At 44.7% G+C, this 26,891-nt stretch overlaps 1 protein-coding gene across 3 annotated transcripts in view; it reads left to right on the plus strand.

Annotated features, from left to right (window-relative positions):
- elovl6 (ELOVL fatty acid elongase 6) overlaps positions 1-26,891 on the plus strand; it is a 208,445-nt gene that overhangs the window by 60,407 nt on the left and 121,147 nt on the right. The window lies entirely within an intron of this gene.

Raw genomic sequence — 26,891 nt, forward strand, 5'->3', positions numbered from 1 at the left:
GAAGGAATAACAGCCAATGGTGTGGAGAAAGAAGTGGGGGATGCGCAAGAGGCCAGAATTGGATGAGCGCAGAGATCTCGGAGGGCGGGAAGATATTAGAGGTAGGGAGCGGTGAGACCAAGGAGGGATTTGAAATCGAGGATGAGAATTTTAAAATCGAGACATTGACAGACCCAGCGAGCTTAGGTCAGCGAGCATAGGGGTGATGGGTGAAAGGGACTTGGTGCGAGTTAGGAAATGGGCAGCAGTTTTGGACGAACTCCAGTTTGCGGAGTGTGGAAGATGAGAGACCAACCAGGAGTGCATTGCAATAGTTGAGACTAGAGGTAACAAAAGTATGGATGAGGACTTCAACAGCAGATGGGCTTGAGGCAGGAGTGCAGACAGCCAGATGTTGACCTAATGGTCACTGACTATCTATGTTGACGGAGTGAAAGTCCTTTCTATTCAAGTAAATCTGGAGTGTCCACACATTTTCCTTTTTGTGGGTCACATATTGAGCATCATGGAGCCCCATATAAAGTTTACATTTATATTCCCATTCATTTCCATACACCTAGATCTTCGTATTCTGCTTTGGGATTTAATCACCAAATCTCCAGGATAAATGGGCAAATAAGGGAAACATGAGTACAAATCAAACTGATTTACCTGGGCTTCAAGGCCGTATTGCTATGTTTAGGGAGCTGCATGTGACCCATGGGTCACAGTTTGGAACTTCTGATATTGGCTGTAGCCTTGTTCCTGGATGGGTGCCATTAATGACTAGTAGTTTGGAGAATCTAGCTGTGCAGAGAAATGATACCGCACTGTTTTGCTGTTGTCGCTTTTTATTGGGGCAAGTGATGAAGGTGTTCATTGTGCTGATGCATCTGTCTACTGCAAATTGCCTTATAGTCTGGGTCTTCTATGGTAGTCTGAAAGGAACCAGAAGTGTAACATTTGAGGAGGGTGGTGACCTTGACTGCCACTGGCTGTGCCATCCCTATGAAAGAAGTTGACTGCAGATTTATTTGAGGCAGATGGCATAATTCTGTAACTGTCTCCCAGGTAGAGCTGAGCCTACAAAGTGAGTTCTCTGACATTGCCAAGTAGTTGTGCATGGACCTAGAGATGCAGTTCCTTGTGTTATCTTGTAGGCAGTCCACCTCTGGTGCAAGTGGATTTCCATATGCACGTCCTTTGTTGGGCTTCTTCCTGTGCCAACAAGTAGGAGAGGAGCACGAAAATAATTCCAATTGCTTTAAATAGAAAGCAAAACATTGCAGATGCTGGAAATCTGAAACACAAACAGTAAGTACTGTTTACATTCAGTAGGTCAGGCAGCATCTTTCGGGTGTGGACCCTTTGTGAGAATTGCACTTTTGGGAAAGAGTACGGAGCGGAAACATGAACTTGTCAGTTCTTTCCACAGATGCTGACTGAGTGTTTCAAGCATTTTCTGTTTTTGTTGCTCATTATTTTACAATAATCATAAATAGAACTGCATAGCTTGGAGGAAACACTCCCAAAGATGCTGCAACACAGCTGACCTTTAACACATCGTAAATGGATGAACTAGATGCACTGTGCACACTCTCCATCAAAAATAGGATTTCACACGCAGCTTAATTATGTAGCTTTTTGCACAACCCAAAGCATTTAAATGATCTCTCTCGCATTCTATGTGAGTTTATAAACTCACAATTTCCCAGTCATTTCATGTCAACAGAACACTCCCTGTGCATCGATAAATAGTCTTTGATGTGTGTTTACGAAGCAGTATCCAAAATAATTATACTTTCCTTGTCATAGCCATTTTAATTGGGCAGTTTATGTCTCTTGTTCATTGGTAGTGTTGCTGATTTATTTGGCATTGGACAGGCGAAAGGGAAGCCACTGTTGGAATTTATATGTTCAGCATGTTCTGTTATGCAAACCGGTTCTGGTGCGGTGCATTAAGTGAAAGTAAGTGCCTAAAACTAGTGAAACTGCAAGTATATGTTATGTTGGAATAAACATTGCATATCCTGCTTTGATGATCTAGTCATGGGAATAGTTTATTTTTGTGAGATTTCAATATTTTTGTGATTTGAGGACTGCGCACTTGTTCCGCACTGGTTGTAAAAAGTGAAGTGGATGAGAATAAGATTGGCCTGAAATCCACAACAAGGTACACTTTTTGCCAATGACTTTAGCTTTGCTGTAGATTTGGTGGTCGGGATTATTTTATAAACTAGTGTTTTAGTTTCTTCCACTGTGGTTGTCGAGCAGAGTGGTGCATGAATACCTATTAATTTCAAGGACCATTTAAAGCATAAAGGTAGTGCTGCAAAAGGTGATCTTTCTCAAAAGATCAAATATTTTCAGGAAAATGTTCCAACTTTTTTAAACCATTGTCTACATTAAGTACTTACAGGTCCAGTACCTAGATCATATAGAATTTAGAGCATAGAAACAAGCCACCCAGCCCAAATGGTCTATGCTGGTTTTTACATCCACAGGAACCTCCTTCCACCCTACTTAATCTCGCCCTATCAGCATATCTTCTATTTCTTTCACCCACATGTACTTGTCTAGCTTCCCTTTAAATACTTCTATGCTATTCGGCTCAACTGCTCCTTGTAGCGAGTTCCACATTCTAACCACTCTTTGGGCTCAATTTTGGCCGAGCCTGTTTTTCAGCGCACTTACCGGAGTTGCACTGCTTATGTACGTTCGGAGATGCGCCGGAAAAAAATGTTGCAACTGTGGCCGCTGTCTGGCCTCTTCACTGCAGTCGCGCAGCGTGGCCAGTCAACACGGGGGGGTGGGGCCTGCATTCTGCGCTGGAAAATGTGCCGGGACGTCTACACATGCGCAGTAGAGAATGGTGATGGCCGCGCATGCGCACCCACAAGTGTCAGGTGGTCAAACAATGGAGGAGGCAAGATTTTGACATGTGAGAGCTGGGCCCCAAAGAATCAAGGAAGCTGAAATGGACACATGGGAACTAGACCTTGATCAAAGTAGGTTTCAACCATGGAATTTATTTCAGTGTGTGTATGTGTGTGTGTGTGTGTGTGTATGTGTGTGTGTATGTGTGTGTGTATGTGTGTGTGTATGTGTGTGTGTGTGTGTGTGTGTATGTGTATGTGTGTGTATGTGTGTGTGTGTGTGTGTGCATGGGTAGATTTGAAAAAGAAGAAAAATGAGCATCATACAAGCCATACACTCCCAGTACCTCTGTCTGTTTTCAACTTTGCAAAGCAGAATCCGGTCCAATGTGTTTTTGTTATTACATTGTTTCCTGGAGAGTTTTGTAAAAACCCGGGATTTTTTTTTAATGCACTGCCTTACTCCGCTCAGCTGAGCCTGCTTGTTGGTTGGACTTTAAAGAAGACTCTTTTCTTACGCAAGACAGTTTGTGGCATCATTCTGTCAGACTAATTCTAACCTCCTAACTGAACAGTTGTTGAGTGATTTGCTCTGTGTGTTAAATGTTCCTTTTGCAGTTTCTCCATTGCATCCTGATGCTGGCCAGTTCACTCGCTCCTCCCCATCCACCCCCCCCCCCTCCCCCCTCCTGAATTGCAGCTTCTCTGTTGAATTGCAGCCGCTCTGTGGGCCCCGAAGCCGGCCAGTTCCATCCCTCCCGTCCCTAGTCCAGGCTGAGTGCAGAAAGGCGAATTGCAGTTTGAAGATGATGGTAGGACTTTAATTTTTTATTTCTTATAGAATTGTTAGTAGTTTTTGTTTGCAAACATTGCTAAGGGTAAGGTTTGGTTGGTTCAGGTCCTCACCGCTTCCGGCCCATGTTCCAGGCTGAATGGCCTCCGATGTACTTACCTGCGCCGATTTCTTTTATCTCTCCGCAAGGGTTTTCTGAAGTGGCCACATACGCTGGCCTAAGTAGAAATGGAGTAACTATTATCTGGCCAAAGTTGCCTAAATGACCAGAACGGCGTAGGTGGCTGGTAATGCCCCCTTTTGAGGAAAAAAAACAAACCTAAAAAAAAACGTAACTAACTGAGTTATGCTGGTGCAAATTGATTGGGGAAAGTGGGGATCTTTAAGTTACGCCAGAAAAAGCAGCCTACTCCAAAAAAAAAACGGAGCAACTCCTGGCCAAAATTGAGCCCTTTGAGTCAGAATGTTTTTCCTGAATTCCTTACTGGATTTATTTATGACTCCTAGTTTTGGACTCTCCACAAGTGAAAACATCTTTACGTCTACCCTATCAAACCCTTTCATAATTTTAAAGACCTCTATTAGGTCATCCTTCAGCCTTCTCTCTTCCCAAGAAAAGAGCCCCCAACCTATTCAGCCTTTCCTGATAGTTAAAAGAAAAGAAAGACTTGCATTTATATAATGCCTTTCACGACCACCGGACGTCTCAAAGCGCTTTACAGCCAATGAAGTACTTTTGGAGTGTAATCACTATTGTAATGTGAGAAAATCGGCAGCCAACTGGCGCACAAGCAAGCTCCCACAAACAGCAATGTGTTAATGACCAGATAATCTGTTTTTGTTATGTTAATTGAAGGATAAATATTAGCCAGGACACCGGGGAAAGCTCCACTGCTCTTTTTCGAAATAGTGCCATGGGACTATTATGTCCACCTGAGAGAGCAGATTGGGCCTCAGTTTAACATCTGCTCTCCCTCAGCATTGGAGTGTCAGCCTAGATTTATTGCGCTCAAGTTCCAGCGTTATAAACAGTGTTCACTCTCTAAGCTGTGCATATGCGCGGCTGCGCAGCAATCTGCAAGGTCCAGTACAGGTCGCTCACAAGCTTTTACATTGGAAATACCGCGCATGAGCAGAAATTTAAAGGGATCGCGCATTGAAAAAAACAGGCCGTGCAAAACATAGTGCAGCCTGCAAGGAACATTGGTTATAACCTCCCCGTTCTGGTATTATTCTTGTAAATCTGTTTTGTACCTTCTCCAGAGCCTCTATCCTTTTTGTAATATGGAGACCAGACCTGTACACAATACTCGTAAGTGTGGTTGAAACAAGGTTCTATACAAGTTAACACAACTCTTCTACTTTTCAGTTTTGTCCCTCGAGAAATGACCTCCAATGTTTTGTTTAAATTTTTTATGGCCTTGTTCACCTGCGTTGCTATTTCCAATGATTTGTGAACCTGTACCCTGAGATTCCTTTGCTCCTCTACCCCATATAGACTGTTATTTTCAAAGGAGCATGTGGCTTCCTTATTCCTCTTTCCAAAATGCACCACCTCACACTTGCCTATATTGAAATTAATTTGCCAATTACATGCCCATCCTGAAAGTTAATAACGTCTTCTTTTATTTTGTCGCAGTCTTCCTCTGTATTTACGATACCCCCAATTTGGTGTCGTCTGCAAATTTTGAAATTGTACTTCCAATTCCCAAGTTCCAAATGGTTTATGTAAATGGCGAACAACAGTCATCCCAGTGGAACTCCACTTCCGATCTTCCACCAGTCTGAGTAAATACCTTTAATCCCAGCTCTCTTTTTTTCTGTTTTGTAACCAGCTTGATATCTATTCTGCTACTTGTCCCCTGACTCCACATGCTCTGACCTTAATCACGAGTCTACCTTTTCTTTTGAAATTCCAAGTATATTACATCTATTGCAATTACCCGCATTTACTCTTTGTTACTTCCTCAAAGAATTCAATAAGGATGGTCAAGCACGACCGTCCCTTTTGAAATCCGTACTGACTACTCTTTATTATATTTTTGGTTTCTAGATGTTTTTCTATTTAATCTTTGCGTAAAGATTCTATTATCTTTCCTACCACTGATGTTAAACTAGCAGGTCTATAGTTCCCTGGATTTGTATATATTCTTCCCTTCTTTTGGTTTCCATAGATGCAGAATAAGATTGTTTACAATAACCCCACTCCTTCTTCGTGGCTATTTATTCCAGCCTCAGAAGAGCAACCCCTATTCCATGATTAAGATTTCCATTTCCCACGTCCAAGCATAGATTTTCTGATCAGTGCTATTTTACTGCTGGTGTTGATCTTTTTATTTTGAATGGATTGGAAAATCTGGGCTCAGCGTTCTGATGTGGGAAACTTATTTTCTGGGCGAAAGGATTGTGGGTTAAATCTCATACCAGGACTGGAGCACTGACTCGAGGTTGATGCCCAATCACAGTACTGCAGGAGGTGATGGAGCTGCCATCCTTCGGCTGAAATGTTAAACCGAGGTCCCGTCTGCCTGTTCAGGTTAAAGGTTCTGTGGTCTTTGTGCAGAGGACCAAGGAGTTCTCTGGAGGAGTGATTCATGGATCAGTGCTCCCCACTAAAAGTGCTAGAGTATGGAATCAGCTCTCTGTTGTTCGTGCCTTCCTCCGCCAATACCACTGACTGAAGATTAGAACATAAGAAATAGGAGTAGGAGCAGGAGTAGGTCATACGGCCCCTCGAGCCTGCCCTGCCATTCAATACGATCATGGCTGATCCAATCATGGACTCAGCTCCACTTCCCTGCCTGCTCCCCATAACCCCTTATTTCCTTATCGGTTAAGAAACTGTCTATCTCTGTCTTAAATTTATTCAATGATCCAGCCTCCACAGCTCTGAGGCAGCAAATTCCACAGATTTTCAACCCTCTGAGAAGAAATTCCTCCTCATCTCAGTTTTAAATGGGCGGCCCCTTATTCTAAGATTATGCCCCCTAATTCTAGTCTCCCTATCAGTGAAAACATCCTCTCTGCATCCACCTTGTCAAGCCCCCTCATAATCTTACACATTTCGTTAAGATCACCTCTCATTCTTCTGAATTCCAACGAGTAGAGGCCCAACCTACTCAACCTTTCCTCATAAGTCAACTCCTTCATCCCCGGAATCCACCTAGTGAACCTTCTCTGAACTGCCTCCAAATATGGAAACCAAAACTGTATTCCAGGTGTGGCCTCACCAATACCCTGTATAACTGTAGCAAGACTTCCCTGCTTTTATACTCCATTCCCTTTGCAATAAAGGCCAAGATTCCATTGGCCTTCCTGATCACTTGCTGTACCTGCATACTAACCTTTTGTGTTTCATGCACTAGTACCCCCAGGTCCCACTGTCCTGTAGCACTTTGCAATCTTTCTCCATTTAAATAATAACTTGCTCTTCGATTTTTTTTTTTCTGTCAAAATGCATAACCTCACACTTTCCAACATTACACTCCATCTGCCAAATTTTTGCCCACTCACTTAGCCTGTCTAATGTCCTTTTGCAGGTTTTTTGTGTCCTCCTCACACGTTGCTTTTCCTCCCGTCTTTGTATTGACAACAAACTTGTCTACGTTACACTTGGTCCCTTCATCCAAGTCGTTAATATAGATTGTAAATAGTTGGGGTCCCAGCACTGATCCCTGTGGCACCCCACTAGTTACTGATTGCCAACCCGAGAATGAACCATTTATCCAGACTCTCTCTTTCCTGTTAGTTAGCCAATCCTCTATCCATGCTAATATATTACCCCCAACCCCGTGAACTTTTATCTTGTGCAGTAACCTTTTATGTGACACCTTGTCAAGTACCTTCTGGAAGTCCAAATACACCACATCCACTGGTTCCCCTTTATCCACCCTGTTCATTACATCCTCAAAGAATTTCAGCAAATTTGTCACACATGACTTCCCCTTCATAAATCCATGCTGACTCTGCATGACTGAATTATGCTTTTCCAAATGTCCTGCTATTTCTTCTTTAATAATGGTCTCTAACATTTTCCCAACCACAGGTGTTAGGCTAACTGGTTTATAGTTTCCTGATTTTTGTCTTCCCCCTTTTTTAAATAGGGACGTTGCATTTGCAGTATTCCAGTCTGCTGGGACCTCCCCAGAATCCATGAAAGTTTGGTAAATTACAACCAATGCGTCCACTATCCCTGCCACTACTTCTCAAGACCCTAGGATGCAAGCCATTATGTCCAGGGAATTTATCCGCCTTTAGTCCCGTTATCTTACTGAGTACCACCTCCTTAGTGATTGTGGTAAGTTCCTCCCCCCGCTATAGCCCCTTGATTATCCACTGTTGGGATATTTTGTGTCCTCTACCGTAAAGACTGATACAAAATATTTGTTCAGAGTTTTGCCATCTCCATGTTCCCCATCACTAATTCCCCGGTCTCGTCCTCAAAGGGACCAACATTTACTTTCGCCACACTTTTTCTTTTTATATACCTATAGAAACTCTTGCTATCTTTTTTTATATTTAGTGCTAGCTTACTTTCATAGTCTATCTTCCCTTAATCATTTTTTTAGTCAATCTTTGCTGGCTTTTAAAAGCTTCCCAATCTTCTGTCCTCTCAGTAGTTTTGGCCACTTGGTATGCCCTTGTTTTTAATTGGCTACCATCCTTTATTTCTTAGCCACAGATGGCTATCTTTTCATTCACTCCCTTTCCTCCTCACTGGAATAAATTTTTCTTAAGATTGGTGAAATATCTCCTTAAATGTACACCACTGTTCATCAACCTTCCTACACTTTAATCTAATCTATTTTTCTCAGTCCACTTTAGCCAACTCTGCCCTCATATCTTTGTAGTCTCCTTTATTTAAGCTTAGTACGCTGATTTGAGATCCAACTTTCTCGCCCGCCATCTGAATTTGAAATTCAATCATGCTAAGATCACTCATGCCAAGGTGATCCTTTACTAGGATCATGTCATCTCACTGATGTTTGTGAGATCTTGTGTGCAAACTGGCTGCCATATTTACCAACATAAGTCACTGCAATTGAAAAAGCAATGGAAGTTTGAAATGTTTTGAGGACGTGGTGGGTGCTGTAAATGCAGATATTTTTTTCTTTTCTGCCAACCTTCCTTGAGACCAATCTACAAAAGTACGCATTTCCTCTTCAGTAAGTTTTAGCTCTGGGATTTTGCATTGAACAAAGTTCTGTTGTACAATGTGCTGAGTGTAGTGCCTTGTGCAGATTACAGGGCCGCTGTCTAAATGTTAAGAGGTTTGGTATTGCAGGGATCGATTACACAGTGCTGTGCATTGGGAGAGCAGGTGTGCAGTACCCAAGGGATTGCAGAATGGAGAGTGCAGACCCTGTGCCCATTTTTTTATTGGGCTACAGGTTTGATGCGGTTTGTATGGCAGATTACTTGCACCCATTTCATGCAGAAGTCTAATTTTAAGCTTCAGGTTTGATTCAGATGAACACCTCGCACAATTCTGCAGGATTTACCCTAAGCTTGCTCTTTGCTTTTTCTCCTATGCTTCCATTGGGAGTGAAAGACAGGGAAGCTCCACAACTGAAGGAGTTATTAAACTATCGTACACTTTGTACAGGTTTTATTTTCCCAATGCTCTCGGTACCTTTTTAGTGCAGTGAATTTATTTCTATGTTTTTTGAACATTTTATCAGTATTTGAGAATTTATGGTATACAGTATTAAGGAGCTTTTTTTTTTTGCTCCTTAAGGTAAGCTGCCCAATGTAAACACACTGGTGTGTTTTTCAAAGTAAAGACGGTTACTGGCTGCCATGTACCTGGTAGTCAGTAATTGAGATGCAATGAAAAAGCTTTAAGGTTGTATGAAGGTATGCACAGGCAAGCCGTAAATGTGGAATGGGTTTAGTGGCAACATTTTGAGCAACCTTGGTCCATCCACCAACACAAGTCTTGACTCCATTGTAGCACTGGTGTGAAGCTCACTACAGAGACTCGAGCAAATAATTGAAGTTGGCACTTCAGTGCAATACTGAGGAAGTGTTGTCTTCTGGGCCGAGGCCTTGTCTGCCTGTTCACGTGGATGTGAAAAATATTGCAGCAGTATTCAAAGAGAAGAGGACTTCTCCTGGTGTGCTGGCCAATGTTTATCCCTTTCCTTTTACTTTGTACTGTTGGGTAGACTTCGCATGCCAGGTTCCTTTTAAAGTGTGTTCACCTTCCCCTCATCTGTTCTCTGGTCCTGCATGTATAACACAAAGCATATAGCCTGGCTGCCACCTGAATCTAGGCATGATGCATTGCTGTCTTGAGGAAAATGCCCTGGAGCGTCAAATGGCGCAAATCTTTCTCTTACCCACTCGTGCAGTAGCACAACCTCTCTGTCAGCTATCAAACTCATTTATATAGTGACTTTCTCAACCCCATGACATCCCTAAGTACTTTTGAAGTGTAGTCACTGTTATAAAGTGGGGAAATGTGGCAGCCATTTGTGCACAGCGAGTCCCCACAAACAGCAAATGAGCAGATAATCTGTTTTATTGAACAAAAGCAAAATACTGTGGATGCTGGAAATTCAAAATCAAAACAGAAAATGCAGGAAATCAGGTGGTCAGGCAGCATCTGTGGAGAAAGAAACATGGCTAACACTCGACTATTGGGAGTTAGGATGCTGCACTGCTCCGCCACTTGTCCACAGACACTTTTGTGCCTGTGCTTTCGGTTTGCTTTCTTTTCTTTTTACTTGCCACTTCTTTCACCCCATACAACCTTTGGAAAGGCTGACAAATATTCAAAAACTAATTTAAGCCTTTCTAAAGGCTGGAACAATTTTTCCCCAATATACAACTTTACCTTAAATTTACCAAGCAGTTCTCAAGGGTTGTCTAACCGTGCCATGTTCCTTGAGGGCTGCTCGACTGTGCTGGATATCCCACCTGAAGCTAGGGGCCAAGTTTCGGCCTGAGTTGCTCCTGTTTTTTTGGAGCAACTGGTTTAGAACGGAGTATCTTAGAAATTTGAATTCTTGGCATTTAGTTTGCTCCAGTTCTAGTCAGTCAGAACAGTTTCACTTTGGAACAGAATTTTTTTTTCAAAAGGGGGCATGTCCGGCCACTTACACCTGTTTTCAAAGTTTAGGCAGTGAAAACTTACTCCAAACTAACTTAGAATGGAGTAAGTGAAGATTTTTGTACGTTCGAAAAAACCTTGTCTACACTTTAGAAAATTAGGCGTAGGGAATGAGGTGGGGGGAAGGGAAGTCATTAAATTCTACAATCAATCCTTAGTTATACTTATACAAATATTATACAAATAAATCCAACCTGAATAAAAATTTATAAGCAAAGAAAAGATTAAATAAACCATGTTCCTACCTGTGTGAAACAGCAGCAGCCTTCGAGCTGCTGTGCTTCAGGCAGGCCTTTCATGTTGGAGACAGGCAGGGGTGTGGCGTCAGTGTCTCAACGGCAGCCCCAACAGCAACAGCAAGCAGCCTTCGAGCTGAGCTGAGCTGCGGTGCTTCAGGCAAGCCGTCATTCTCTTAGTGGCTGGCCGCGAAGAACCAACACCGGACGGACGTGGGGCCATTCAGCCATGGGATAGCAGCGGCATCAGTGGCTGGCCGGCAGCCGAAAAATCAACACCGGACGCACGCAGCTCTTTAAGGTGCTTGAAGCCATTCGGCCACGCTTTAGGGGGCGGCGTCAGTGGCTCGACAGCAGCCGAAGATACAGCAGCAGCCTTTGAGCTGTGAGGGGGACTGAGGCCATTTGGACAGGGAGAGGCAGCCACATAGACAGTTTTATACTTAAATTTGCAGAATGGGTGCTGCATTGTCAACACCACGTATTATGCAATGGTTCGCCATCAATTCACTGCGTAGGAGAGAATTGATTAGAGCTCACCGCAGCAGGAACGTCGTAGCCCGTAGGTTGATGGGCAGGAGACCTTACCCACGTCGACAATATCGAGCCAGGCGCTCGTACCTGGACATGAGCGAGGCTGATTGTGTGAAAAGGCTGCGTTTTCGCAGAGAAGTTGTCACTGCGATCTGTGATATGGTGAGAGCAGATTTGCAGCCCGGAAGCAGAACGTCAACTGCCCTGTCTGTTGCAGTGAAGGTAACAGCTGCACTTTCTTTCTATGCCTTGGGGTTGTTTCAGGCTACAACTGGAGATGTGTGTGCCATCTCTCAACGTGCAATACATGCGTGCATTTACCAGGTCACGGCTGCACTGTATGCGCGAAGGAATGACTTCATCAATTTCCCAATGACCGCACAAGCGATCCATGAGAGGGCTGTGGGCTTCTTCAGGATTTCCGGCTTCCCAAAGGTACAGGGCTGCATTGATTGTACCCACATAGCCTTGCAAGCACCTGTGGAGGATTCTGAGCAGTACCGAAATAGGAAAGGTTTCCACTCTTATCAATGTGCAGCTCGTGTGTGACGACAAGCAGCGCATCATGTCAGTCGATGCGAGATACCCTGGCAGCACCCACGATGCGTTCATCCTAAATGACAGCGTTCTATCTGACATGTTTGAGCAGCAGCCAGAAGGGCAGAGCTGGCCTCTCCTCGGTCTTTGCGCAGCGTGGCCAATCGAGTTGGGGGCGGAGCCAGCGTCCTGCGCTGAAAACAGTGCCGGGACGTTTGCACAAGCGCAGTGGAGTGTCCGCGCATGTGCAGTAGCTCCTCGCCCCCAGCCTCTGTGCGTGCTGCAGCCGCTGTGTGTGTGGGACCTGATGCCCACCCCTATCCCTGGCCGAGTAGCATCCCAGTGTGATCGAGGTTTGAAATTTTATGCACTGTAGCTATTTTTGAACTTTCTTAACGGTTTGTCATTTTCCTGGAGTTTTGGATATTTTGAAAAAATTATGTAAATATGTTTTGTCTCTTGTGAATAGTGGTGACCATTTGTCAAGCCTATTCACCTGGTGCTATTGTGAAAGAAGAATATAAGTGATGGAGGAAGACTGAGAGAATATCTTATTTTTTGAAGTAGACTTTATTTAGATAATATGGGCTCAATTTTGGCCCAGTATAATCATTACAAACAAATAGTTGTTTAAATTAGTTGTGAGATTAAGGCAATTTAATTCAACTCTCTTTTACTACTTTTATTTTTGTAGTTTAAGCTCCCATGAATGCTTCTTTTGTATAGTAAATTAACTTTGCGAAGTTTGTCATGATGTCTTGTATAGCTGTTTGATCCTATTCACATTCTTTAGTCAAGTCATTAAGGCCTGCTGGTCTCCGATGTACCTACATGCGCTGATGTCTTAATTCTCCGCAAGGGTTTTATGAAGTGGCCACATACGCTGACCTAAGTAGATTTAGAGTAACTATTAGCTGGCCAAAGTGGCCTAAATGGCCAAAAGCATTAGTGTTGTTAACTGATTTTTATATACAAAGTTAACAGAAATTTCAAGGTTTTAAAACAACTTTTTAAATATATGTACCTCTCTGTCAAATTTCAGTTTGGGGTATTTTGTTACTCTAATAATCAGCACAGTGTGCTCTGGTGCCCAGAGCATCCAGCTAAAATTTTTGAATCCATGATCTGATTAAATATGTGCTTGATAGCAAATCACAATATTCGTACGAATTTCACAGTTCTTTTGTGATGTGCTTTTATGTATTTACAATTTCAAAATTGCAAATCTATTTAAAATTTAATTTTAAAAATTGAATTTATTTTTGCAAAATCAACCTTATTCTTTCTTGCTGTGGTTTTGCGTGAATAAGTAAAGTAGTCCCATTAACTTAGAAATCTAATCTTTTTCTTTGTATGGGCCCAAGTTTCCACATGATTTGCACCTGATTTTTAGGAGCAACTGGTGGAGAACGGACTATCTTAGAAATCGCAATTCTCCACATATTTTTTTTTCTGCAGTTCTAGTCAGGTAGAACAGTTCTACTTTGGAACAGAATTTTTTCTTCAAAAGGGGGCGTGTCCGGCCACTGACGCCTGATTTGAAAGTTTCCACAGTGAAAACGTACTCCAAACTAAAGTAGAATGGAGCAAGTGAAGATTTTTGTCGAACTGAAAAAACCTGTTCTACACATTAAAAAATCAGGCGCAGGTTACAAATTAGGCGTCCAGAACGAGGTGGGGGGGGCGGAAGGGAACTCATTAAATTCTACAATAAATCCTTACTTCTACTTCTACAAATATTATACAAATAAATCCAACCTGAATAAACATTTATAAGCAAAGAAAAGATTAAATAAACCATCTTCCTACCTGTGTGAAAGTGCTTCAGCCACGGAGAATTCTGCAGTCAGCCTGAGGCGCCCGTTCTTCCCGCGGGGGTGGGGGGGAGGCACCCGTTCTGCCCGTGGGGTGGGGGGAGGGGAGAAGAGGTGCCCGCTCTTTCCCGCGGGGGGGTGGGGAGGCGCCCGTTCTTTCCCGCGGGGGGGGGGGGGGGGGCAGGTGGAGGGTTAAGGAGGTGCCCGTTCTTTCCCGCGGGGGGTGGGGTAGGAGGCGCCCGTTCTTCCCGCCGGCGGGGGGGGGGGAGGAGACAGTGAGAAGGCTGCATGTGCTGATGGCAATGTGCTTTTATTAAAAAAAATGTTCAAAAATTAAACAGCTACAAAGAACTACAAAAATGGCCGAGTGCCAATGTTTTTTTCACACTGCGCATGCGCCAACGTGCACGCGTAGCGTTGCCGGCAGGAAAAAAACTAATTTAAATAGTACCCGCCCCCTCCCACTTACAAAATCGGCGCGAGTGTAGGCTCCGCCCTCCTGGGCGTCGCGCCAGGCAGACAAGGAGCTGCAGAACGTTCCAGAATTGCGATTTTTTTTTTTTTTTTTTTTTTTAAAGGCGCCGTTTTAGGGGCGAAAAACGGGCGCCCAGCTCAGAGGGGCGCCCGTTTTTTATCGTGTGGAAACTTGGGCCCTATATGTTTTTTATTCCACACGCCACATATGCTGAGAGGGCAGGTTATTTTCTCTCGCACCTGAACTGGCGCTGTGAATTTATTACCTGGTGTTATGTGAATGCCCTGATTATGATTTCTCTCTCCAATTTCCACGCCTTCACAAATCCCTTCACTTGCTACTTTCCTGCAGCAATGCTAGAGATCAGGAATTCAGTGGTGAGGAAGGTCAAATGGGAGGGAGGTGGGTGTGGGTAATCCACATTCCACCATTCCATTGCCCTGATGTAGGTGCAATACAGCCATCAGAAACTTTAAAATGCCCCAATATAAGTACTTCACACTTTACCTATTCACGCAAAACCATAATAAATACAAATCTTTTAAATTAAATTTAAAAACTTGGAAGTATAGTTAAGTCAGGAGGAGAGTAATAGATTTCAGGAAGACATGGACAAGCTGGTGAAATGGACGGACACGTGGCAGATGAAATTTAACGTAGAAAAATGTGAAGTGATGCATTTTGGTCGAAAGAATGAGGAGAGGACATATAAACTAAATGGTACAATCCTAAAGGGGGTGTACGGACAGAATATGTGGGGAATATGTGCATAAATCGTTGAAGGTGCCAGGGCGGGTTGAGAAAGCAGTTAAAAAGGCTTACGGAATCCTGGGCTTCATAAATAGAGGTATAGAGTACAAAAGCGTGGAAATTATGATGAACCTGTATAAAACATTGGTTTGGCCCCAACTGGAGTACTGTGTCCAATTCTGGGCACCACAATTTAGGAAGGATTTGAAGGCCCTAGAGAAGGTGCAGAAAAGATTTATGAAAATTACTCCAGGAATGAGGGACTTCAGTTTCATTGGTAGACTGGAGAAGCTGGGGTTGTTCTCCTTGGAGCAGATAAGATTGAGAGGAGATTTGATAGAGATGCTCAAAATCATGAGGGATCCAGACAGAGTAGATCGAGAGAAACTGTTCCCATTGGCAGAAGGGTCGAGAAACAGAGGACAGTGATTTAAGATCATTGGCAAAAGAACCAAAGATGATGTACGAAAAAACTTTTATGCTTCGAGTGCTTAAAATCTGGAATGCACTGTCTGAAATGGTGGTGGAAGCAAACTCAATTTTATCTCTCAAAAGGGAGTTGAATAAGTATCTGAAGGAAAATTGTGGGGAAAGGGCAAGGGAGCGGGACTAGCTGAGCATTCCGTGCTGTAACCATTTTATGATATACGAATGAAATGCTAATCAGATAGTTCTGTGGAAACTGTTGGTTGACAAAGCTTCCTGCTCACATTTTTCCAAGTTGGACACTGAAAATGGAGGAAGAAGGCTAAAATCTGATTTCTCTGGCTTGGTTTGTTGGGAAACTGAGTAGGGAACATACTTTTAGTATACTTTTCCCAACAAAAGGACTGAAAATACTTTTCATCCACAGGGTAATGTTCTCTTTGAATGAGATGTTAAACCAAGGCCCTGTCTGCGCTCTCGGGTGGACATAAAAGACCCCGTGGTACTATTTTGAAGAGCAAGGGAGTTCTCCCGGTATCCCAGCCAATATTTATTCCTCAATCAACATCACTGAAAAAACAAATTATTTGATCACTATTTCATTACTGGATGTCATCAAAAGTTCAGCAACATCCTCCGCCTGCTTCACGATGACATGCAGGCTGTGATCCTTACCAACGGATCCATTACAGACCCAATCCATGTCCAGACCGTCAAACAGGGCTGCATCATCGCCCCAACCCTCTTCTCAATCTTCCTTGCTGCCATGCTCCATCTCATAGTTGATAAGCTCCCCACTGGAGTGGAACTAAACTACAGAACTAGTGGGAAGCTGTTCAACCTTCGCCGTCTCCAGGTCAGGTCCAAGACCACCCCAACCTCCATCGTCGAGCTACAATATGCGGATGACGCCTGTGTCTGCGCATATTGAGGCTGAACTCCAGGATATAGTCGATGTATTTACTGAGGCGTACAAAAGCATGGGTCTTAGGTTAAACATCCGTAAGACAAAGGTCCTCCACCAGCCTGTCCTCGCTGCATAGCACTGACCCCCTCCCCCCCCCAGTCATCAAGATCCACGGCGCAGCCCTAGACATTTCCCATCCCTCGGGAGCCTCTTAACAAAAGCAGACATTGATGAGGAGGTTCAACATCGCCTCCAGTGCGCCAGCGCAGCCTTTGGCCGCCTGAGGAAAGGAGTGTTCGAAGACCAGGCCCTCAAATCTACCACCAAGCTCATGATCTACAGGGCTGTAGTAATACCCGCCCTCCTGAATGGCTCAGAGACATGGACCATGTACAGTAGACAGTTCAAGTCGCTGGAGAAATACCATAAGCGATGCCTCCGCAAGACCCTACAAATCCCCTGGGAGGACAGACGCACCAATATTCGCGTCCTCGACCAGGCCAACATCCCCAGCATTGAAGCACTGACCACACTTAATCAACTCTGCTGGGCAAGCCACATTGTTCGCATGCCTGTCACAACACTCCCAAAGCAAGCGCTTTACTCTGAACTCCTTTACGGCAAACGAGCCAAAGGTGGGCAGAGGAAACGTTACAAGGACACTTATGTATGTACACATTGGTAACGTGTAAGACTTGCCACCAGGGGGCGCACCAGGGCACCTGCACACCCATGGCAAACAGGCATAAAAGGCAGTCCACCAAGCTGCCTCCTCACTCTGGAGGTACAATAAAGAGACCCAAGGTCACAACAGTTTGAGCTTACAATATACAGTCTTGTGGAGTTATTCTTAACATAACAGTTGGCGATGAGTAAAAGATCACGAACTTGCATGCGGTTATGGCTGCCGTTGGTATTCTTGAGAGATTTGTTGAGGGTGATGATTCGGAAGCCTTCGTTGAGCGTCTTGACCAGTACTTTGTGGCCTACGAGCTGGAAAAGGAAGAAACCGCGGTCAAGCGCAGGACGATTCTCCTCACCGTTTGTGGGTCCACGATATATGGCCTCGTCAAAAATCTGCTAGCACCGAATAAACCAATGGAGAAGACATATGAAGAGTTGTGCATGCTGGTTTGGGAACACCTCAAGCCGAAGGAGAGCATCTTGATGGCCAGGTATCGCTTCTATATGCACCAACGTTATGAGGGCCAGTACGGGGCGAGCTATGTCGTCGACCTAAGACGCTTTGCGAGACCGTGCGTATTTGCTGGATTTTTGGGGGTAGTGTTGTGGGACTTTTTCGTGCTTGGAATTGGAATTGGCCACGAGGTCATTCTTCGCGAATTCCTAGGCCATCACGATAGCCCAGGCTTTTATGTCCACGAACGATAACACTAAACAGATATCATTGCAGCATTGGAACTCACTGGCAAGTACTGTGCATAAAATAATGCCTTCAGCAGGCAGAACTGTACATGGCAGGGCCTACACGCCCGCAGAGGCCAGACCTCGGATGACTCTGAGCCCGCCGTGGGGCGTGAATGCGAATCTATTAGCACCATGTTGGCGCTGCGGAGGTAATCACCGAGCCCATCAATGTCGATTCAAGCACTACGTGTGCAAGGGCTGTGGAACAATGGGGCACTTGCAGCGAATATGCAGACATGCTGCGACTCACCATGTGGCAGAAGGTGACCGATCCAGCGCGGATCACGCTGAACAAGTAAGAGAGGCAGCTCAACCCGAGGCTGAAGAGGAAGTGTATGGGGTACACACCTTCACCACCAAAAGCCCTCCGATAATGTTAAAAGTCAAGCTAAACGGCATTCCAGTTTCCATTATGAGCCAGTCAATTATGAGCCAGAAGGCTTTTGAGAGACTGTGGGGCAACAAGGCACAAAGGCCAAAACTAAGCCCGATTCATACAAAGCTGCGCACTTACACCAAAGAGCTCATATCAGTCATTGGCAGTGCGGCAGTAAGGAATTGTATGATGGAGCTGTGCATGATTTACCACTATGGATTGTACCAGGCGATGGCCCAACGCTGTTCGGCAGAAGCTGGCTAGGAAAGATCCGATGGAACTGGGACGACATCAAAGCACTGTCTTCGGTGGATGACGCCTCGTGCGCCCAAGTGCTAAACAAATTCCCGTCATTCGAGCCAGACATCGGCAACTTCACAGGCGCCAAAGTGCAGATCCACCTCGTCCCCGATGTACAACCCGTTCATCACAAGCCCTGAGCAGTTCCATACATGATGCGAGAGAAAGTCGAGATCAAGCTGGGCAGACTTCAACGAGAGGGGATCATAGCGCCAGTCGAGTTCAACGAGTGGGCTAGCCCAATTGTTCCGGTGTTGAAAAGCGATGGGACGGTCAGAATCTGCCGGGACTACAAGGTAACGATCAACCAAGTCTCGTTACAGGACCAGTACCCACTACCTAAAGTGGATGATCTGTTTGCAACGCTAGCAGGGAAGAAGTTGTTCACCAAGCTGTATCTAACCTCTGCTTACAGGACACAGGAGCTGGCTGAACCTTCAAAAAAATTGACGTGCATCAACACGCACAAAGGACTGTGTACCACAGATACCCTTTTGGGATTCGCTCGGCTGCGGCCATCTTCCAGAGGAACATGGAGAGTCTGCTGAAATCGGTTCCGTGCACCATGGTGTTTCAAGACGACATCTTGATCACTGATCGCAACACCACCGAACACTTGCACAGCCTGGAAGAGGTTCTCAAGCGACTGGACAGAGTGGGACTCGGGCTGAAACGCTCCAAGTGTGTTTTCCTGGCGCCAGAAGTCGAATTTCTGGGGAGCAAGATTACGGCAGATGGCATCAGACCCACGGACTCCAAGACGGAGGCCAACAAGAATGCACCCAGACCACAGAATGTGACGGAACTGCGTTTGTTTCTGGGACTCCTCAACTAGTTTGGTAACTTTCTACCGGGGTTGAGCACTTTGCTTGAGCATTTATTGCTATGCAAGGGTGACGACTGGGTTTGGGGTAAATCTTGAGACAGCCTTTAACAAGGCCAGAAACCTGCTATGTTCTAACAAGTTACTTGTATGACCCGTTTAGTTACTAGCTTTTGATGCATCTTCATACGGGTTGGTTGTGCATTACAGCAAGCCAATGGGTCAGGCAAACTGCAACCGGTTGCATATGCGTTCAAAAGCTTATCTAAGGCTGAAAGAGCCTACAGTGTGGTTGAGAAAGAAGCATTAGCGGGGTTAAGAAAATGCACCAATATCTATTTGGACTCCGGTTCAAGCTTGAAACCGACCACAAACTCCTCATTTCATTGTTCTCAGAAAGCAAAGGTATTAACACCAATGCTTCGTCCCGCATCCAAGATGGGCACTAACGTTATCTGCGTATGATTATATAATCTGCCACGCACCAGGCACTGAACTGTGCGGTTGTTCTCAGTCAGCTACCATTACCCACCACCGGGATGGAAATGGCGCAATCCACAGACTTGCTTCTTGTAATGGATGCTTTTGAGAGCGAGGGGTCACCCGTCATGGATCGCCAGATCAGGACCTGGTGTTATCACTTGTAAAAAGCTGCATCCTCAATGGGAGCTGGTCCGCGGTTCCCGGGGAATGCAAGACGAAATTAAGCCGTTCCACCGACGCAAGGATGAAATGTCCATCCATTCGGAATGTCTCCTGTGGGGGAATTGTGTAATTCTGCCAAAAAAAGGCAGGGAAACGTTTATACACGACCTTCACAGTACCCACCCAGGCATAGTCATGATGAAGGCTATTGCCAGGTCACACGTTTGGTGGCCTGGCATTGATTCGGAATTGGAGTCACGCGTACACAGTTGAGCAATGCACCAAGGGAGGCCCCACTGAGTCTGTGGTCATGGCTCTCCAAACCGTGGTCCAGGGTCTACGTAGGTTTCGCTGGCCCATTCCTAGGAAAGATGTTCCTAATAGCAGTGGACGCTTACTCTAAATGGATTGAATGTATAATAATGTCATCATGTACATCCACTGCCACCATTGAAAGCCTCCGGGTCATGTTCGCCACCCGTGGTTTGCCTGACGTCTTTGTTGGTGACAATGGACCATGTTTCACCAGCTCTGAATTCAACGAGTTCATGACCCGCAATGGCATCAAGCATCTCAGGTCTGCGCCGTTTAAGCCCGCATCCAATGGTCAAGCGGAACGGGCAGTCCAGACCATCAAGCAGAGCTTGAAATGTGTGACGGACGGTTCCCTGCAGACCCGGTTATCTCAGATTCTGTTCAGCTACCGCACGCGACCCCACTCGTTTACCAGGGTTCTCCCTGCAGAATTGCTAATGAAGAGAGCACTCAAAACCAGGCTCTCCTTAGACCATCCGGATCTCAGTGATCATGTAGAAACCCGGCAATGCCTGCATAACATGTACCACGATCGCGCGACATTGAGGTTAATGACCCTGTGTTTGTTCTTCATTACGGTCATGGTCCCAAATGGGTTGCTGGCATTGTGTTAGTCAAGGAGGGGAATAGAGTGTTGTCAAACTTTTGAATAGACAAAAGTGCAGAAAGCACTTGGATCAGACCAAACTGCAATTCACTGACAGCCAAGAACAGTCTGAAGAGGACATTCCGATTAATGATCCACCCATACACACCCAACCAGCAGTCGACCTCGCGGTCAGTCACGAGGATGAACCCACCATGCCCGACAGTCCGATCAGACCAGTCACACCGCAGCGCAGCAATGATCTGACTGACTCACCCATGCCAGGACTTCAACTCAGGCGATCAACCTGGTAACGCAGAGCCCCGGATCGCCTCAACTTGTAAATAACTTGTATCCAAGACTTTGAGGGGGAATGATGTTATGTATGTAAACATTACCAATGTGTATGACTTGCCACCAGGCGGCGCACCTGTGGGAGACCCAAGGGTCACCTGCACACCCTGGGCAAGCAAGTATAAAAGGCAGTCTGCCATGCTGCTTCCTCACTCTGGAGTTACATTAAAGAGACCAAGGTCACAACAGTTTGAGCTTACAATATACTGTCTTGTGGAATTATTAACATAACAGACACCCTCAAAGCCTCCCTGATAAAGTGCAACATCCCCACTGACATCTGGGAGTCCCTGGCCAAAGACCGCCCTAAGTGGAGGAAGTGCATCTGGGAGGGCGCTGAGAACCTCTGGTCTCATCGCCGAGAGCAGAAACCAAGCGCAGGCAGCGGAAAGAGTGTGTGGAAAACCAGTCCCATCCAACCCTTCCTTCAACTACTGTCTGTCCCACCTGTGGCAGGGACTGTGGTTCTCTTATTGGTCTGTACAGCCACCAAAGGACTCATGTTAAGAGTGGAAGCAAGTCTTCCTCGATTCCGAGGGACTGCCTATGATGATGATAAATCCCTTCTAAATGGTCTGGGTTACAGCTTCAATCGTGATTTGCTACAATCTAGTTCAACAGTAATGGTCTCCTAACTTGAGGAAGGACATTCTTGCTATTGAGGGAGTGCAGCGAAGATTCACCAGACTGATTCCTGGGATGGTGGGACTGACCTATCAAGAAAGACTGGATCAACTGGGCTTGTATTCACTGGAGTTCAGAAGAATGAGAGGGGACCTCATAGAAACGTTTAAAATTCTGACGGGTTTAGACAGGTTAGATGCAGGAAGAATGTTCCCAATGTTGGGGAAGTCCAGAACCAGGGGTCACAGTCTAAGGATAAGGGGTAAGCCATTTAAGACCGAGATGAGGAGAAACTTCTTCACCCAGAGAGTGGTGAACCTGTGGAATTCTCTACCACAGAAAGTAGTTGAGGCCAATTCACTAAATATATTCAAAAAGAAGTTAGATGAAGTCCTTACTACTCGGGGGATCAAGGGGTATGGCGAGAAAGCAGGAAGGGGGTACTGAAGTGCATGTTCAGCCATGAACTCATTGAATGGCGGTGCAGGCTAGAGGGGCTGAATGGCCTACTCCTGCACCTATTTTCTATGTTTCTATGTTTACCCCTTTAAACTGTAAAACGCGTAGAGCAAACAAATCGTGTCAGCATCTACACACTTTTGATAAGTGATGGTGACGGTTACTTTAATCACTGAGTAGGTTTGTATTCCACAACCTGAGATATCAGGCTTCATTTAACATCAGGAAATACTAGAAATAGTCAGGTCAGGCAGCATCTGTGGAGAGTGAAACAGAGTTAATGGTTCAGGTCAATAATCCTTTGTCAGAACTTGAAAAAGTTCGAGATGTAACAGGTTTTCAAGCAAGTGTAGGAGCGGGGGATGGGAGGAAAGAACAAAAGGGAAGGTCTGTGATGAAATGGAAGGCAGAAGAGATTGAGAGACAAAAAGAATGATGGTACAAGACAAAAGGAGATGGTAATGGGACAAGTTAAGAAACAAAAGATGAGTATAGATAGGGTGTAAATGAAGATGGCAGAATCAACAGCAGCTGCCATGGGAGAGCGAAAAATAAACAGAAAAAAGGGGGGGAAATAGAGGCCGAGATTATGGTCTGAAATTGTTGAATTCAGTAAGTCCAGACGGCTGTAAAGTGCCTAAATGAAAGATGAGGTGCTGTTCCTCAACCTTCAGAATAATCCTTTTTAATTTCCCTTTAAGCAAATAAAGGCTTTTTATTTATTTTTTTACCCATGTGGTAGTGTGGATATTGGGAATTTCAAGAACGGTGCCTTTTGTTTCCCGATTTATTTGTGTTCTACTGAAAGGTCATTGACCTGAAACATTTCTCTCCCCACAGATATGCTGCCTGATCTGCTGAGGATTCCCAGCATTTTCTCTTGTTTTTGTCTCCTTGTTCCCTTTTTCTCTCTTTTCCCCCCCCCCCCTTTCTCTCTCTGCCTCATTCTCTCTCTTCCTCCTCCTCCTCCCCCTCTTTCTGCCTGTCTCCCATTTCTCTCTGCCTTATTCTCTCTTCCCCCTCTTTCTGCCTGTCTCCCCTTTCTCAGCTCCTCTCTCTGTCTCTCTCTCTCTTTCCCCCCCCCCACTCTCCTTCTCTGCCTCTCTCTCACTGGCGTAGTTCTCTGTCACACTTAATTATATGCAGATTTCTTGCTGCTGTTTAACCCGTAAGCAAATTTCATCCAAAAAATCCTTGTGTTTGACTTGCAATTGAAGTGATTAACCTGAGGATGTTTGCTTAACACCAGTTAAACTTTTGCTTTTGCTGCTGTGCCCACCAGAGATCCCAGTCCTGAGGCCTCCTTTCCCTGCGCATCGGAGAGCATGGCCTTAAAAAGATACAGATCCACTTTAGCAGCAGAATAATACATTATGCTTTACATTGTAAAACACTCTGGGCTGGAAATTCATCAAAAACCGCCACCACCGGTTTGCCGCCCAAAAAATGCTATGACTCCACTATGAATTCTTGGCGGAAAATTCATGAAAAAAAACGGGAAAATATCCACCCGGCAGGAAAAATCGGCGTTGCATGAGGATTCGCGGCACAAACCGAGATCCTCGTCAACTTTAGGTCGGTTACTGCTGTGAGTTGGGCCTAAGGAGGGGGGAAATCGCACTATTTTTCCATAAAATATCGCAAAACATTCAAAATACTTTTCCAGTGAATCGCTGCGAAATATTTTAAAATAAACAAACTTACCTTTTTTTACAGGGATTCATGCCTACCGCCGTTCCAAGGGCTGCTCCGACAGCTTTATCCTCGGCGTTTTTTTTTCCCCCCATCTGCGAGTCACCGCTGTGACCAAATTCGGGCGGAAGTAGTTTTTCGAGTGTTGTACGCCGGCGGTCCGCTCCCCAGTGGTATTTCTAAACCACTGGCCGAAGACTTCGATGAATTTCCTGCTGCACCTTTCTCCACCCAAAACGAAGAAATACTGCCGAAAAACGTGGCAGAAGGCTGATGAATTTCAAGCCCTCTGTCCTTGTAAGATATCGGGTTACCCAACTTACTATGAGGAATTTTAGAGAATCATAACAATGATACATCACAGAAGAAGACTATTCAGCCTATCGTGCCTGTGCGGTGTTACTGCTAGTACAGGTACAAGTAAACAATGGCCCTGAAATCCCAGTTCCTCCTCCTCGTGGGCATTCGACTTAATTCTAGAGAAAAGATGTGCACTTAGCTTTTGCTGCTGCGTCCATCAGAGATCCCAGTCCTGAGGCCTCCTTTCCCTGCGCATCGGAGCGCGTGCACGTCTGGACGGACGTGGCACTGGGCAGCCAATCCAGGTAATGTATTTTCTCATTCATAATAATAGGGACTCCATAAGTAGGAGTTCTCATTATCATTATTATGATTGAGAAACACCCCTCCCTCCCCCAACACCAAAACACCACTGAAAAATAAGAAAAAAAATCACACAAATAACATTAATTTCAATTAAAGTTAATAAAAATCGTAAATATATATTTTTTCAAAGAAATTATATTTTAAAATAAACTTACCTTGGTGGGTAGGGTCTTTAACATTAAAATGTGTTTTAAATTTTATTTTTATGTTTTTATATGTTTTAAAACTTATCCTGGTAAAAGTAGGCTATGCACCTGCTTTTTACCAGGCGCAAAAGTTTTAAGGACACTCGCAAGCAAGAGACGGGCAAATAGCGCAATCTCGCTCATACAAATGTCCTTGCTGCCGAGATGTGTGCAATCTGTCAAGCCAGAACTTGACGGATTGGAAAAGCTGGTTTTCAGTGTGCATCGCACGCCAAAAGCCAGCTTTTGCGATGAGGACCCGGTGAGGCCGGGATTTCAGGGCCAATGTTTTTTTTAAAAAAAAGGATGGGGTGGTGTGCAGGAAAAGGCACTTGCTTATCTATCCAAACAAAAGAGCAGATTACCATATGTCATGCCCAGAAGGAATAATGAGGTCGGTGTTTGGACTGTTGGCTGCAATGACCGTGTAGACAGTTTTCCTGTGGTAACTTCTATGTGTTAACCGCAAAAACATGAATGTTGAGTATTCCAACCACTGTTTTATTTTACACTTTAGGTAATGCAAGGCATTTATTTGTATGTTTAAACTCATACGAATCTGATGTACTGAAAAGTCAGCTAACCTATGCCAGTTGAAATGCATAAATTATTTCATCTGAGTTTTGAATTCGAACTTTCTCTAAATGTTCATTTATAACTCTACAGTAATAAACTATGATGCTACAAGTTTGCATATTTTAGAAGAAGCAGTGTAAGGCAAAAAAAAAATTAGTATTTGATCATACCAAAAGTGAAAAAGCCAGGCTTCAAAGGGCCTAAAAACCATATTCTGAATGCACAGGCTGAATAGACATAGGGACAGGAGTAGGTCATTCAGCCCCTTGAGCCTGTTCAGGATTATGGCTGACCTAACTCCATATACCTGCCTTTGGCTCATATCCTTTAATACTTTTGGTTAACAGAAAGCTATGAATCTCCAATTTAAGATTAACAATTGATCCATCATCAATTGCCATTTGCGGAAAAGAATTCCAAACTTCCACCAACCTTTTTCTGTCGAAGTGTTTTCTAATTTCACTCCTGAAAGGTCTGGCTCTAATTTTTGGACTATGCTCCCTCGTCCTAGAATCACCAACAAGCGGAAATAGTTTATCTCTCTCTACCCTATCTGTCCCCCTTAATATCCTGAAAACTTCAATCAGATCATCCCTTAACCGTCTAAATTCCAGGGAATACAACCCTAATTTGTGTAATCTCTCCTTGTAACTTAACCCTTGAAGCCCAGGTGTCGTTCTGGTAAACCTACGCTGCAGTCCCTCCAAGGCCAATATATCCTTCCTACTGTGTGGTGAACAGAACTGCTCAGAGTACTCCAGGTATGGTATACCCAGGGTTTTGTATAGCTGCAGCATAATTTCTACCCCCTGGTACTCTCGTCCTCTAGAAGGCCAGCATTCCATTAGCCTTTTTGATTATTTTCTGTACCTGTTCATGACATTTTAATGATCTATGTACCTGGACCCCCAAGTGCTCAAAACACTAGCTGCAAGGAGCCAACTGGTTGGGAGTGGAATTTTAGGTTTGGATTTCCTTCCTTGTGAGAAATTCAAAAGTGGAAGAGGAGAGGGATGAGATAAATTGATAACCTGATGTAGGATCAAGCTTTGTCTTTTTCTAGGAATTACATAAGAACTATGGGGCTGTAATTTATGGCCCCTATGGGTGGTGTGTATGAGGTGCGTCACGCCGTAGGAGCTGCGTAAGTTCCGGGTTTAGGCATGTCTTCTTGACAGATCGCATTAATCCCTTGGTACAGGGCCTCCATGGGCGGAGAGTTGAGCTATTTGCCCAACTTCTGCCCAGTGAATGCCCGTGAAATTCTTGCGCCTGGTAAAAGCAACGCAGCCTGCTGTCGTGCAGTCTCCGCTTGATGCCACGCAAGCTCTGACTGCTGCCAACATGACTGGGTTTACCACTATTGACCAGGGCTTGTAGGGTGTCACAGCAGCCGAGCAACCTGTGGTCCAACAGATATT

The sequence above is a fragment of the Pristiophorus japonicus genome, chromosome 2 (assembly GCF_044704955.1).
Source record: "Pristiophorus japonicus isolate sPriJap1 chromosome 2, sPriJap1.hap1, whole genome shotgun sequence".
In the NCBI taxonomy this organism is placed as follows: Eukaryota; Metazoa; Chordata; class Chondrichthyes; family Pristiophoridae; genus Pristiophorus; species Pristiophorus japonicus.